Genomic DNA, 14243 nt, shown 5'->3' with positions numbered 1-14243 from the left:
CATGTTGAGTTTTAGAAAGCGGGAGGAGAAGGAGGAGGATATGGCCGATAGACACTCTGGGATCCTGGATAGCAAAGAGGTGACATCCAGACCAGAGAGGTAGATCTGAGTGTCTTCGGCGTAGAGGTGGTACCTGAAGCTGTGGGATTCTATATGTCATGTCCCAGGCCAGAAGTATAGATGGAGAAGAGAAGAGGCCCGAGTAAAGAGCCTTGGGGAACACCAACAGTGAGGGGACGAGGAAAGGAGGTGGTGTGGGAGTGGGAGACACTAAAAGTGCGGTTGGAGAGGTAAGAGGAGATCCAGGAGAGGGCTGAGAAAGTGACGCCAAGGGATGAAAGAATTTGTAGGAGAAGAGAATGACATTTATTTAAAGTGAACTCAGCTAGTGATAATAAGTCTCGAGGTGATTGACAGGCAGATATGTAACAATGTAATACATTCTCTAGTGTCCACTTCAGCTTTTTATTTCCTCCTTGGTCATACAGTGATCAGTTGAAGAGAACAAGCTCAAATTTTGAGCAAAAGGCTTACCAAAATTTTGAAAAGCATCTCATGTTAATACAGAGGCTATTGCGCCAATACTTTGGCCATTCTGCATCTACTTCTGCAGTTCCTTGGATGAAGAACAGCGCACACCTCACTTAAGAGAGAGTTTCTTACAAGGCTACCTTCCCTGTCCTAAGTTCCATTTTGTACTCATTTTTGTTGTGCAAAATGAGTTTGTGCAACTTTTTCAGAAAAAGTGGGATTTGCACGAAAAAAGAAACAATTTTACCACTGTGCGCTGGTGTAGAGAATGATAAATGTATGTAAGAATCGTATGATCAGTCAGAAGAATAAGTTGATGTTTGGCAGTTTAATGGTGCGTTCACACCTACAGGATCTGCAGCTGATTTTCTGCAGCAGATTTCATTTAAATAACTGAACACAGCATCAAATCTGCTGCAGATATGCTGCAGATCCTGTAGGTGTGAACGCACCCTAAAGGGAAACAATCAGCAGGTTAGAAGAATCTAACTTGCTGATATTTCGCTATAGCGCACAGGGTGTGGAGTTTCTTACCTTCATCCTCTGTGCCATTACTGTGATATTAGCAGTTTAATCCATATGTTATGTGTTTTGGTGCACTAGTGTGGGACTACAGCCCCCAGCTCACCAATCTGCTCCAGAAGGTAGCCCTGCCCCCAGTGCACAGCCCATCCCCCCTAATGAATACCAGCGGAGTGGGGCATTGCACAGCATTGATCTGTATTATCGGTGCTCTGCTCATAGAGACTGCCTGAAGCAGACTATGACGAGACAGCCGACTGGACAGCATGGAGGCAAAAATTATACCTCCTACAGTCCTAAAGTCAAGCTGTGGGGGTCCAGAATGGTCAGTCACATTAGCCACTCCTGACCCTGACATTTAAATCACGTGGCAATTTATTTTTTTGCCAATGACTCGGAATTGCATACAAACAAATTTTTATTAAGACAAGCAAACTATAGTAGCTACAATAGTGGGACTATTACAGAGCAGCAATTTTTAACAGCTGTTGCTGTGTAAAAATCAGAAAATTACAATTTTTAGAAAATGTCAATCAGCCTGTAAACCATTCAATTTCCACCATAGACAGTAATGGCCGTTGGTGGATCAGCAGCATAATATCAATTTTCTCCCAGGACAGCAGTGGACATTGGTAAATGAGCACCCAGTGAGGTATTAAGATAGATATTGTGTTCACTGTGACTTCCTATAATGCACACCCAGCACCCAGTGACTTCCTATAATACACACCCAGCACCCAGTGACTTCTTATAATGCACACCCAGCACCCAGTGACTTCTTATAATGCACACCCAGCACCCAGTGACTTCCTATAATGCACACCCAGCACCCAGTGACTTCCTATAATACACACCCAGCACCCAGTGACTTCCTATAATACACACCCAGCACCCAGTGACTTCCTATAATGCACACCCAGCACCCAGTGACTTCCTATAATGCACACCCAGCGACTTGGTAAAATGCACACCCAGCACCCAGCGACTACATATAATGCACACCCAGCACCCAGCGACTAGGTAAAATGCACACCCAGAACCCAGTGACTTCTTATAATGCACACCCAGCACCCAGCGACTACATATAATGCACACCCAGCACCCAGCGACTTGGTATAATGCTCACCCAGCACCCAGTGACTTCCTATAATACACACTCAGCACCCAGTGACTTCCTATAATACACACCCAGCACCCAGTGACTTCCTATAATGCACACCCAGCACCCAGTGACTTCCTATAATGCACACCCAGCGACTTGGTAAAATGCACACCCAGCACCCAGCGACTACATATAATGCACACCCAGCACCCAGCGACTAGGTAAAATGCACACCCAGAACCCAGTGACTTCTTATAATGCACACCCAGCACCCAGCGACTACATATAATGCACACCCAGCACCCAGCGACTTGGTATAATGCACAGCCAGCACCCAGTGACTTCCTATAATACACACTCATCACCCAGTGACTTCCTATAATACACACCCAGCGACTTCCTATAATACACACTCAGCACCCAGTGACTTCCTATAATGCACACGCAGCACCCAGTGACTTCCTATAATGCACACCCAGCACCCAGTGACTTCTTAAATGCACACCCAGCACCCAGCGACTTCTTAAATGCACACCCAGCACCCAGCGACTAGGTATAAAGCACACCCAGCACCCAGTGACTTTCTATAATGCTCACCCAGCACCCAGTGACTTCCTATAATGCACACCCAGCACCCAGTGACTTGGTATAATGCACACCCAGCACCCAGCGACTAGGTATAATGCACACCCAGCACCCAGTGACTTCTTATAATGCACACCCAGCACCCAGCGACTACATATAATGCACACCCAGCACCCAGTGACCTCCTATAATGTACACCCAGCACCCAGCGACCTTGTATAATGAACAGCAGTCACTCAGTTATTTGGTTTATTGGACAATGGCTTCACTGCTCCCACAGAAAACCACCCACAATCCACCCTTCTCTCCTCTCTTTCCCTATCTCTCTGTATATCTCTCTCTGTATTCCACTCCCTGCTGCATCCTCTTCACTACACACAGCCGACTGGCCGCATCCAGAAAGCCAATCACCTTAAGGCGCTATTCCACGGAACGATTATCGTTCATAAACTCGCTCCAACGACCGCTCGTTAACGATCACTAAATGATTTTTTTTAGCGAACGATAACACACGTGGGAACATGAACGATATATGTAGTGTAACGATTATTTTGCGGTCGTTACATGGTCATTTAAAACGTTCGTCGGGGTGATCCTGAGCATACGACACACCTACTTCTTTAAACCTTTTTACGAACGACTGAAAGATTTAAAATTTTACGAACAGATTAGTGAAATATCTTTCAAAGACCAACGATTTTTTTTTACATGCTGAAAAACAATTGTGAACGACAATATAACGATTTCACCTTTGTCGTTCCACGAAGCGATTATTGTTAACGAGCGGTCGTTGGAGCGAATTTATGAACGATAATTGTTCCGTGGAATAGGGCCTTTATATAGAGGGTGAGGGTCTGACATCACAGTAAGGTTTGCAGCTGATTGGATGGGCGCAAAGAATTATCCCTTGCTCCCGCCAAAAGACAGTCCTGTAAACTTACATGTGCGGCCGCCATTGCAGCTGCCATGTTTAGTGAATTTGCAAAGGGAATCTGACAAATTTGCGAATCACTACAAAGCGAATTTAATGCCTAATTCGCTTCACTCATGTCTAGTTGTGATTGTAAGCAGTTTTGCAATATACTCTTTATTTTTTATGTTTTCTATGTTTATACCAATGATATACATAAGGCCACTTGGTGTCTTCCTTCACTGCACATGTGTACAGCTGCTGTGCGTCTACATTCAGAACCAGAGAATCCTAGGGAAGCTTGCATTGTGCAGTCAGCTCTCCTGTCACACAACACCAAATCCTCTGTAACCACACAGTGACATTATACTAACTGAATAGTTGTCAGGATGGTATCTCTGCAGAGCATTATGCGTCCCTCTGCTCGTGCTGTTCGGCCGAGAAGGCACTGATTTTCTTGTATCCTGTTTCTGTGTTTTGTTTTGCTGTGTGTGAACTCTGGTTTATTTCTCACCTGGGTTGGGAGACACACCCGACTTCACCTGCTGAGTTCTGTCTGGCCATGTCATGGTTAATCTGTGTTTTGGTTCTGCTGTGACTGACAGGTCTTCCTGCCAGTGGATCTGTTTTGTTCTCAGGTGTCTGTGCTTGGAGATCAGGGGGATGGTCCAATTATGTTCTGGATCAGAGCCCTGGCCTCCTATATAACTACCTCAGTCTTGGATATCATTGCCGGTTATTGACTTAGTCTCTGCCTGCTTGTGGATTCTGTTTCTTTGCATCTCCTGACTACTGCTTTGTGTTCTGACTATCCTTGCTAGCTGCCTGCCCCTGACCATATTGCTTGTTTGTTGACTCTGATTATAGGATTGTGATTTTGTACTGTGCTGCCTGATTGTTGTGACCCGGACTGTCGACTATTCTTTATTGTGTTTTGTCTGTCTGTCTTGTCTTTGTGTCCCACCTAGCCAGTGCAGGGACTGCCGCCCAGTTGCTCGCTGCCATCTTAGGTCGGATTGTGGCAAGTAGGTAGAGGACAGTGGGCGGGGCTGAGCTTAGGGCTCAATGTCTTGTCTTGTCCTGCTGTCCGGATCCTAACAGAATAACCACCTTGCTATGGACCCTATGAAAGCTCTGGTTGAGCAAATGCAAAGTCTCAACCAGCTTGTTCTGGACCTTACGCAACGGGTGCAGCAGGTAGAGTCTTTCCTGGGCCAAAATGCCATGCTATCTGCTGCTGTTCCCCCAGAACCTCCTGTGCAGCTTCCTGATAGGTTCAAAGGCGAGAGAAGGGCCTTTCGAATCTTCAGAGAGGGATGTAAGTTGTTTTTCAGACTTTGTCCCCGGTCCTCTGGGGATGAGAGCCAGAGAGTGGGCATAGTTTTGTCACTCTTACAAGGACCTCCGCAGGAGTGGGCCTTTTCTTTGCCTCCAGATGCCACTGAATTGTCTTCTGTAGATCAGTTTTTCTCTGCATTGGAATTACTCTATGATGACCCTGACAGGGCAGCAGCAGCTGAGAGGCAGTTGACAGTTTTGAGACAGGGCAAGCGACCGGTGGAGGAGTATTGTGCAGAGTTCCCCCAGTGGTGCGTTCCATCCGGATGGAATGATCCAGCGCTTAGATGCAAATTTAAGCAGGGGTTATCTGATGGCATTAAAGATGCCTGGACAGGACACCCAGATCCTTCCACCCTAAAGCAGGTCATGAATTTGGCTATTCGCATAGACCGTAGACTCCATGACAGACATAGGGAAAAAGTAGGCTCTGACCCTTCTAAGACCTCTGTCCCCTGCTCTGTCAAACACTCTGTTGTTATCCCTGATATTCCTGAGGACGAGCCCATGCAGCTGGGACTATTGGACGCCAGGACCAGGCGAGAACACCGGAGACACAACGGTCTGTGCTATTACTGTGGTGACAGTAGCCACTTCATCAGTTTCTGCCACAAGCGTCCCAAGCGGCAAGAAAACCTGCACCCAGATCATCAGCGTTCAGGTGACTCCCAGGAAGGTCACTTGGGCGCACAGGTACCCTCCGGCGAAATAAACATTGCTAGTTCTACTGTAACTGATTTGCCTATATCTGATGCCAATTTATCATGTTCTTCTGCTCGTCCTGTCAGTAAGCCTGTTCTCCATGCCATGGACTCTTCTTCTGATGAATGGGAGTCAGATGGCAATCTTCTAAGTGAAGTTGAGTCCTGTGAGGGTCCTGAGGCCCCTCGTAAAAGGGGGGGGTACTGTCAGGATGGTATCTCTGCAGAGCATTATGCGTCCCTCTGCTCGTGCTGTTCGGCCAAGAAGGCACTGATTTTCTTGTATCCTGTTTCTGTGTTTTGTTTTGCTGTGTGTGAACTCTGGTTTATTTCTCACCTGGGTTGGGAGACACACCCGACTTCACCTGCTGAGTTCTGTCTGGCCATGTCATGGTTAATCTGTGTTTTGGTTCTGCTGTGACTGACAGGCCTTCCTGCCAGTGGATCTGTTTTGTTCTCAGCTGTCTGTGCTTGGAGATCAGGGGAATGGTCCAATTATGTTCTGGATCAGAACCCTGGCCTCCTATATAACTACCTCAGTCTTGGATATCATTGCCGGTTATTGACTTAGTCTCTGCCTGCTTGTGGATTCTGTTTGTTTGCATCTCCTGACTACTGCTTTGTGTTCTGACTATCCTTGCTAGCTGCCTGCCCCTGACCATATCGCTTGTTTGACTCTGATTATAGGATTGTGATTTTGTACTGTGCTGCCTGATTGTTGTGACCCGGACTGTCGACTATTCTTTATTGTGTTTTGTCTGTCTGTCTGTCTGTCTTGTCTTTGTGTCCCACCTAGCCAGTGCAGGGACTGACGCCCAGTTGCTCGCCGCCATCTTAGGGCGGATTGTGGCAAGTAGGTAGAGGACAGTGGGCGGGGCTGAGCTTAGGGCTCACTGTCTTGTCTTGTCCTGCTGTCCGGATCCTAACAATAGTCCTATAACAAACAGCATTGTCTCCAGGTAAGCATCCATGGAGGATAATAAATTTAATAGAATAAAAGTTAACAGAATTAGCCCTCAGTTGATTTACAACCTGCATGATGAACAGGTGTCTTTCCTTGTAAGGGCAAAAAGGATTGGGACTTCCTGTGTTTGGTCTCTTTTTTTTGAGCAAAGACTAAATATTTACATGGAGGAAGCATAGATGACAGTTTTGCAATATGTACAACTGCTTGTGATCACAACCCCTGTTTAATCCTTAAAACATTTTCACGACAGGTATGCTTTAAAGGAGACCTGTCCCCCCGGTGCCGGGGTGAAGGCTGCCCGAACCCCCACTAAAGACCCTTATACTTACCCTTTCTCTCCAAGTCCCGCACCTGGAGCTGGTCCCGGGACAGAGATATCCCTGTGAAAAGCCCGGCGCACGCACTCCTGAGATGAGTCCGATGCCCATAGAGAATGAATGGAGCCATTCATTCTCTATGGGCGTCAGACTCATCTCAGAAACAAGTGCGGTGACAGGTTCAATTTAAGTACTTTTTTAACCCCTTTATAACCAAAGGTCAATGATGCACAGATGTCCAGGTCACACTGAAGCAGTGTTTCTTCTCCCATTCTAAGAGCCATAACACTTTTATTTTTTACCTACAGGGCAGGTTGCACCACTGTTTTTTGCACCATGATCTATAGTTTTTATTGATGTAAAAAAAAATTTTGATTGCTTTTCATTAATTTATTTCTAATGTATAATGGAAAAAAACAGCAATTCTGTTTTTTTTTCTTTTTGTTTACGCTGTTCACTGTGCAGGAACAATATTATTATAACTCCACATGCTAATATATTTATTTATTAATTTTTACATATTTATATTTTTTGAATGGGAGAGGGGGTGATTAAACTTTTATACTTTTAATTTTTTTTTTTTTAAACACTGTCCCCTAGGGGAATTATATTTGCAATCATTAGATTACATATGCCATTGCATAGCATCAGTATTATCGGCAATCTGCAAAGAGTCTGCCTGAGGGTAGGTTTTATGAGAAGAGCCCTGATCCAACAGGATGAAGGTAAGTATTATAACCCACCTGTCAGGTAAAGTGATCAGGATCAAACAGTCAGTGACACGTACTTATCCTGTCACTGACTCCCTAAAACGATGAGATCACTATAGATTGCGGCGTTTAGGGGGTTAATAGTTGTCAGCTGCGTAATCATGGCTGCCTGTCATTATTAGCAGCTCCTAGAAAAATAATAAGTGCAGGGCTGCTCACATTGAAGCTGCCCCGCACACATTATAATCCCTTCAATGCAGGAACGTATACACCTGTTTCTACTAGCCGTGGCATCGACAATAGGAACATATTTATACATATAGCTTTAGTGAAAGGGTTAATGCGTGGATTTTTAGATCACCCAACAAGTGCAATGATATTGAACAAAAATGTTGAATATTGAACTTCAATAAAAAAGGTATATACATTCTGCCTTTTTGGAATTAGGAATAAGAAGTGAGGCGTTGTTGACTGCTGTAACTTAGATCGGTCTGGATAATTTGACCAGAGGTCAATCAATCTTCCGATGATCCCTTTAATCCCTAAAGGACCAGGACAATTTTTGTTTTTGCACTTTTTTCTTCCTCGTGTTTATAAGGCCATAGTGCTTGCAAGTTTCATTTTATTTTACTGCTTTATAAAAATTAAAACCTTTTTTAAAAAAAAACTAAGGGGGACATTTATCAAGGGTTTTGCGCCTAATTTTCCGTTAATTGCATTTTTCACCCATTTTTGGTCTAAGTTCTATGAACCAGTATTCGACAGGTGAATATTAGAGATGGGCGAACCGGGTTCAGGTTCGAGTCGATCCGAACACGATCGTTCGGTATTTGATTAGTAGTGGCTGCTGAACTTGGATAAAGCTCTAAGGTTGTCTGGAAAACATGGATACAGCCAATGACTATATCCATGATTTCCACATAGCCTTAGAGCTTTATCCAACTTCAGCAGCCACCGCTAATCAAATGCCGAACGTTCGGATCGACTCGAGCATGCTCCAGGTTAGCTCATCTCTAGTGAATATTTTTTAGATGGGACTTTTTTTTTTATCTGCCTGTTTTAAGTATTCACCCAAAAGTTTGCATAATCCGGGATTAGCGCCCAATTTATCATTTGTGACTTTTTGAAAAGTCGCATAAACAGGCGCAGGCTTACGTCTGGTCAGTACCAGGTGAATAAAATTGTGCAATTTTTTTCATATTTGTGCCTTTTTAATTAGATACATTTACTATGGCAGTGCTACATGTTAATAAATCGGTCACAAGATATTGGAACAAAATACACACCAATCCCTATTAGAATAGTTGCACATGTTAGAATCCTTCGTAAATGTCCCACTTAGAGATGAGCGAACCGGGTTCGGGTTCGAGTCGATCCGAACCCGAACGTTCGGTACTTGATTAGCTGGGGCTGCTGAACTTGGATAAAGCTCTAAGGTTGTCTGGAAAACATGGATACAGCCAATGACTATATCCATGATTTCCACATAGCCTTAGGGCTTTATCCAACTTCAGCAGCCATCGCTAATCAAATGCCGAAAGTTCGGGTTCGGATCAACTCCAGCATGCTCCAGGTTCGCTCATCTCTAGTCCCATTATATGCTTAAAGGAGACCTGTCACCCCCCGCGCCGGGGTGACAGGCTCCCAACCCCCAGCTAGATCCCCTTATAGTTACCGCATGTCGCCGAGTCCCGCTGCCGGAGCCGGTCCCGGGACGGAGATATCCCGGTGAGAAGCCGGCGCGTCCGCTGTGGAGATGGGTCCGGCATCCATAGAGAATGAATGGAGCCGTGCGCGCGCAGCAGAGATGAGTCCGGCTTCATTCATTCTCTATGGACGCTGGACCCATCTCCACAGCACGCACGCCGGCTTCTCACCGGGATATCTCCCTCGCGGGACCGGCTCAGGCAGCGGGACTCGGCGACATGCAGTAACTATAAGGGGATCTAGCTGGGGTCGGGAGCCTGTCACCCCGGCGCGGGGGGGTGACAGGTCCTCTTTAAAATTGCTGTATTATGATCCTTATAACACTTTTATTTTTTGGTCTATGAGACTATTTGAAGTGACATGATCTGTACTTTTTATTGTTACCTTGCTGGCATGTATGCAACTTTTTGATCACTTTTTGTTAAAATGTTTCGGGATGTAACCAGCAGCCACCGCTAATCAAATGCCGAAAGTTCGTGTTCGGATCGACTCGAGCATTCTCCAGGTTCGCTCATCTCTAAGGCTGCATTCCCACGTTCCGTGATCCCGTGGAATGCATGTACTGAAGCCCCCCTGCGCCCGGACAGCATCTGTAATTAGATGCTGGGAGCGGGGGAGACTGTATTCATGAGCGCCGCACTGTAGTAACAGCACCGCGCGGCTGATTCATTACAGAGCGGCGCTTATGAATACAGTCTCCCCCGCTCCCAGCATCTAATCACAGATGCTGTCCGGGCGCAGGGGGCTCCAGTACATGCATTCCACGTCTGTGATCCGTCAGGATCATGGAACGTGGGAATGCAGCCTTAATGTGACCAAAAAACTTTGCACTTTGGCGGGTTTTTTTGTTTTTTTTTGGTGCTTACTCTAGAACAAGAAAGTGAATTTAACAGTCTGGCCGATTCCACATGCGCGATACCAAATGTTTATTTTGTTTTTGTTGAAATTTTTATTGAACCCCTTAAAGGGAAACGTGCAAACGAACCTGCTGACAGCTCCCTGCAGCCACGTACCTCATCTTTCCGACGCCAGACGTCTTTCCTTAGTCGGTCCTGCCATTTTCGATCGCTTTAATCAAAACAAAAAAATATATAAATTAGTGCGTTAGGAGCACTATGGGTGTTCCTCGGCCCCCCAGAGCACTGTTCAGCTGGCCAGCCACCTGCTTCAGTCACGTCTACCTATGCATATTCATTTATTCATAAGCAGGCTGGTCTTGACCAAAGGCAGGCCGGCCAAACGACACTCTGGGGTGCCCCTTAGTGGCACCATTAGTCGATAAAAGGTTAAACTGACCTATTATCAGGCCCATGTAAAAGCATTCACTAGTAGCAAACTTCTGGAATAATCTAAGGGACCTACCTAAGTGCCTAGAGTTTACATGCAGCAGGCTCTTTAGGTGTGCTCTGATCATGTTTTGTCCCAATTCCTAGCATCTTTTATTCTGACTTTAGAGGGATTTAAAAGATAGTTTGAATAAGGAACCCCGTGATGGGCATGATTCTTGTATCTGGAAAATATCAGGCCATAAATTATTGCATTATTTGTGCGTTCCCTCACATCCACCATACTCTGATGGCTGATGAATAATTATTTTGAAACCTGCTTAAAGGGGTTGGCCAATTTATAGTAAAATTGCTCAGTGTACATTATTAGGCCATGTTCACACAACAACGTCCATGATTTAAACAACATACGTTGTATGTCGATGAATGAAATCCCGTCCGGAGAGTATACACTTAGTATATGCTCCGGTCGGGACTCCATCCGGCAGCACGAAAAACTGACATGTCAGTTTTCTGCGGCCACTATTCATTGAATAGTGGCCGTACAGAAATGTCAGTTCACACAATGCAGCATGTGGCTCTGGCCGCACACTCCATTGTGTGCAGGGGCGATGTAGGATGCGGGTGCACACGGATGCGCCCGCATCCCAATTCAACAGAAATGAAGATCACCCGACCAGGATGATCTTCAGTAACACCAGCCGCGCTGTGGTTGGGTCACAGAACAGCCGATCTTATACGTAATGTAAACATGGCCTAAGTAAGTGTACTTACTGACAGCAGCTCCCTGTATACCCCATAGGACTAAAACCAGATTTCCCTCCAGGTTTTGCTGCCCTGCTCTGTGTTGATACTGTCCATAAAATGGCTGACATGGAGAATGTGACCATGCCCGACCCCCAGTGTCCTCCATAGTCATATACAGGCTCAGCAGTGGACACTGGTGGCGGAGCATGGTCACATGTCGGCCATCCTATGGACAGAATCACCACAGAGCAGGGCACCTCAGTCTGGAGGAGGGGAGTCTGATTTTAGCTCTATGCAGTTACTAGTGCTGTAGACCAAACAATTCCGAACAACCCCTTTAAAAGATGATCAGCTGACAAACTCATTGGGTGTTAGCTAAGCATTTCACGGGACAATATCTGCGTAGTCGAGAATCACACTGCGTCTCAGGATCTTTACTCAGCATTATTTGCCCTAGGAGGAGAGGCCCATTTACACTTGTACAGGGTCATGTTTCTTGGAGGTGGATTTACTTATTTGTAGTAATAGATAAACCTTCTTATGCAGCAGTTTGGGTTTTGGGGTGCTTGAGATTATACTCTGTCCTTGTCCACATGTATGGAGGGTTCACACCCCCTCCCTATGGCAGTCACTCTGCTACCACAACTCATCAGACTCCTCTGGTTGATTTCAGGAAATCGATGGCCGCCAGGAGCATTATTAAAAGTAAACAGTGAAACCAAATATTTAATAAGAACTAGAAATTTTTATGGTCAGAGCTGCCATTTGTCAAAGTGCTGAAAGAGTAACGTGATCCGCAGGACCGTACATCCATCAAACGCATGTATCTAGGCCTGCAGCGTGAGAGGCGGCAGTCTGGGGGCCCCAGGCTGAATGCCCCCCTCTATATCCTTACTATTACACTCCTGACCCCACTACATTCCTCTTACCCCTCACACAGGATCAAAACGAGTATGGGGGATACCAATCATCGGGGGGGGGAGCACCCTGGCCCTCCACAGCGTCTCCAGTTACCCCTCAACACACTGGGGTGATGCTGAATTAAGTCAACATAAAACTCTGGTAGACAATGATTCAGTAACAGACACCGAGTCAGGTGCACCCCACCACCCACGATTAATGGTGGGCCCCAGACAGCAGCATATCAGGTGCAAAACACAATTGCAAGGGGACCCCAGACAGCACTGCATTATTTGCATCCCACCACCCACCATTACAGGTGGGCCCCAGACAGCAAGGTATCAGGTCACCGCACCACCCACAATTACAGGGGGACCATGGACAGCAGGGTATCAGGTGCCCCCCCCCACACACACACACACACATAATTACAGGGGGACCATGGACAGCAGGGTATCAGGTGCCCCCCCCCCACACACACACACCACCACATGATTACAGGGGAATTCTGGGCTGTAAGTTTAGGCCCTATTACACAGGCCGATGGTGAGGAGCAAGCAAGCCCGATCTGTCAGATCAGTGCACGCTTGCTCTCTGTTCCCTGTCGGCGCTATCACACGCACCAACAGTGAGAAGGTATGAGCAGGTTGCTCTTTAAATCGCCGGGTAAGGCCACAGGAGAAAGTGGCAGTCTATTGCCCGGAGAGACATCGCTATCATTCTTAAGTTTTGAAAATGTTTAAAGACAAGGATCAGCCGACATTGTGCATGTCGGCTAAGCGCAGCCTTTTAACAGTAGCTATTACACCAGGCGATTATCAACCGTAATGGCCGGGGTACCTGGGCAGCAAGCACTCATGTGCGCCATGGTCACTGCATAATTATAGGGCACCTAGGTCAGTGAGGGGTCATGTGAACCATAAGCACTGCAGGGGCCTCCCCAGCTGCCATACAATTACAGCAAAGTGGCAGGCGCACCACAGCATGGTTTGATTAAAGGGGACCCCTGAATTAGGTGCACTCCACCACCTCATAATTATAGAGGGACCCTGGGCAGAGAGGGGTTAAGTATACCTCACAACTACAAAGAAGCTGGGGGGGGGCGTCATGTGTATCATACTCACCAACATGACTGGGCAACCCAGAATTCCAGGGGACCACGAGCAGCACAGTACTGGGCAGTGAGGGGTCACACACACCTTGCTCACCTACTGCTCCACCAGAGGAGAACCTCTTACTGCTGCCGTGTTATCTGAGGGGGAGCACTGCCCAGGCAGGCACTCGTCTAATACATGATGTGTCCTCTCAGCTCATATCCCCTCATACCTATGGAGTCACCCTGTGTTCCCTCACCTCCCCATACTCGCAGCCCCGACTAGAGTGTTGGATGTGACTCACAAATACAGATCTTCTCACGGTCACCGGTCCCGCTTTATTCTGGCCCCGCCTCCGCTCAGTCGCCGGCCGCGCTCTTTTCTGGCCCCGCCTCCCCTCAGTGGTTGATTCCTCTCTTTTCTGGCCCCGCCTCCGTTCAGTCGTCGACCCAGCTCTTTTCTGGCCCCGCCTCCCCTCAGTGGTTGATTCCGCTCTTTTCTGGCCCCGCCTCCCCTCAGTAGCCGGCCGCGCTCTTTTCTGACCCCGCCTCCCCTCAGTAGCCGGCCGCGCTCTTTTCTGACCCCGCCTCCCCTCAGTAGCCGGCCCCGCTCTTTTCTGACCCCGCCTCCCCTCAGTAGCCGGCCCCGCTCTTTTCTGACCCCGCCTCCCCTCAGTAGCCGGCCGCGCTCTTTTCTGACCCCGCCTCCCCTCAGTAGCCGGCCCCGCTCTTTTCTGACCCCGCCTCCCCTCAGTAGCCGGCTGCGCTCTTTTCTGGCCCCGCCTCCCCTCAGTAGCCGGCCGCGCTCTTTTCTGGCCCCGCCTCCC

The 14243-nt window shown here is 47.2% G+C and overlaps 1 long non-coding RNA gene across 2 annotated transcripts in view; it reads right to left on the bottom strand.

Annotated features, from left to right (window-relative positions):
* The window catches only part of LOC138801956 (uncharacterized), a 99198-nt gene extending 85326 nt beyond the window's left edge, over positions 1-13872 (bottom strand). Inside the window, exons 1-2 of one of the 2 annotated variants that reach the window (XR_011364655.1) lie at positions 13722-13872; positions 10376-10458 (exon numbers count right to left, since the gene is read on the bottom strand). This is a non-coding gene — a long non-coding RNA (uncharacterized lncRNA). The remainder of the gene's footprint in view (positions 1-10375; positions 10459-13721) is intronic. The other variant, XR_011364656.1, reaches the window with a different exon arrangement.
* Between the last annotated feature and the right edge of the window lie 371 nt (positions 13873-14243).

This window comes from Dendropsophus ebraccatus, chromosome 9, assembly GCF_027789765.1.
Source record: "Dendropsophus ebraccatus isolate aDenEbr1 chromosome 9, aDenEbr1.pat, whole genome shotgun sequence".
NCBI lineage: Eukaryota > Metazoa > Chordata > Amphibia > Anura > Hylidae > Dendropsophus > Dendropsophus ebraccatus.
This window is presented reverse-complemented; position numbering and strand designations above follow the sequence as displayed.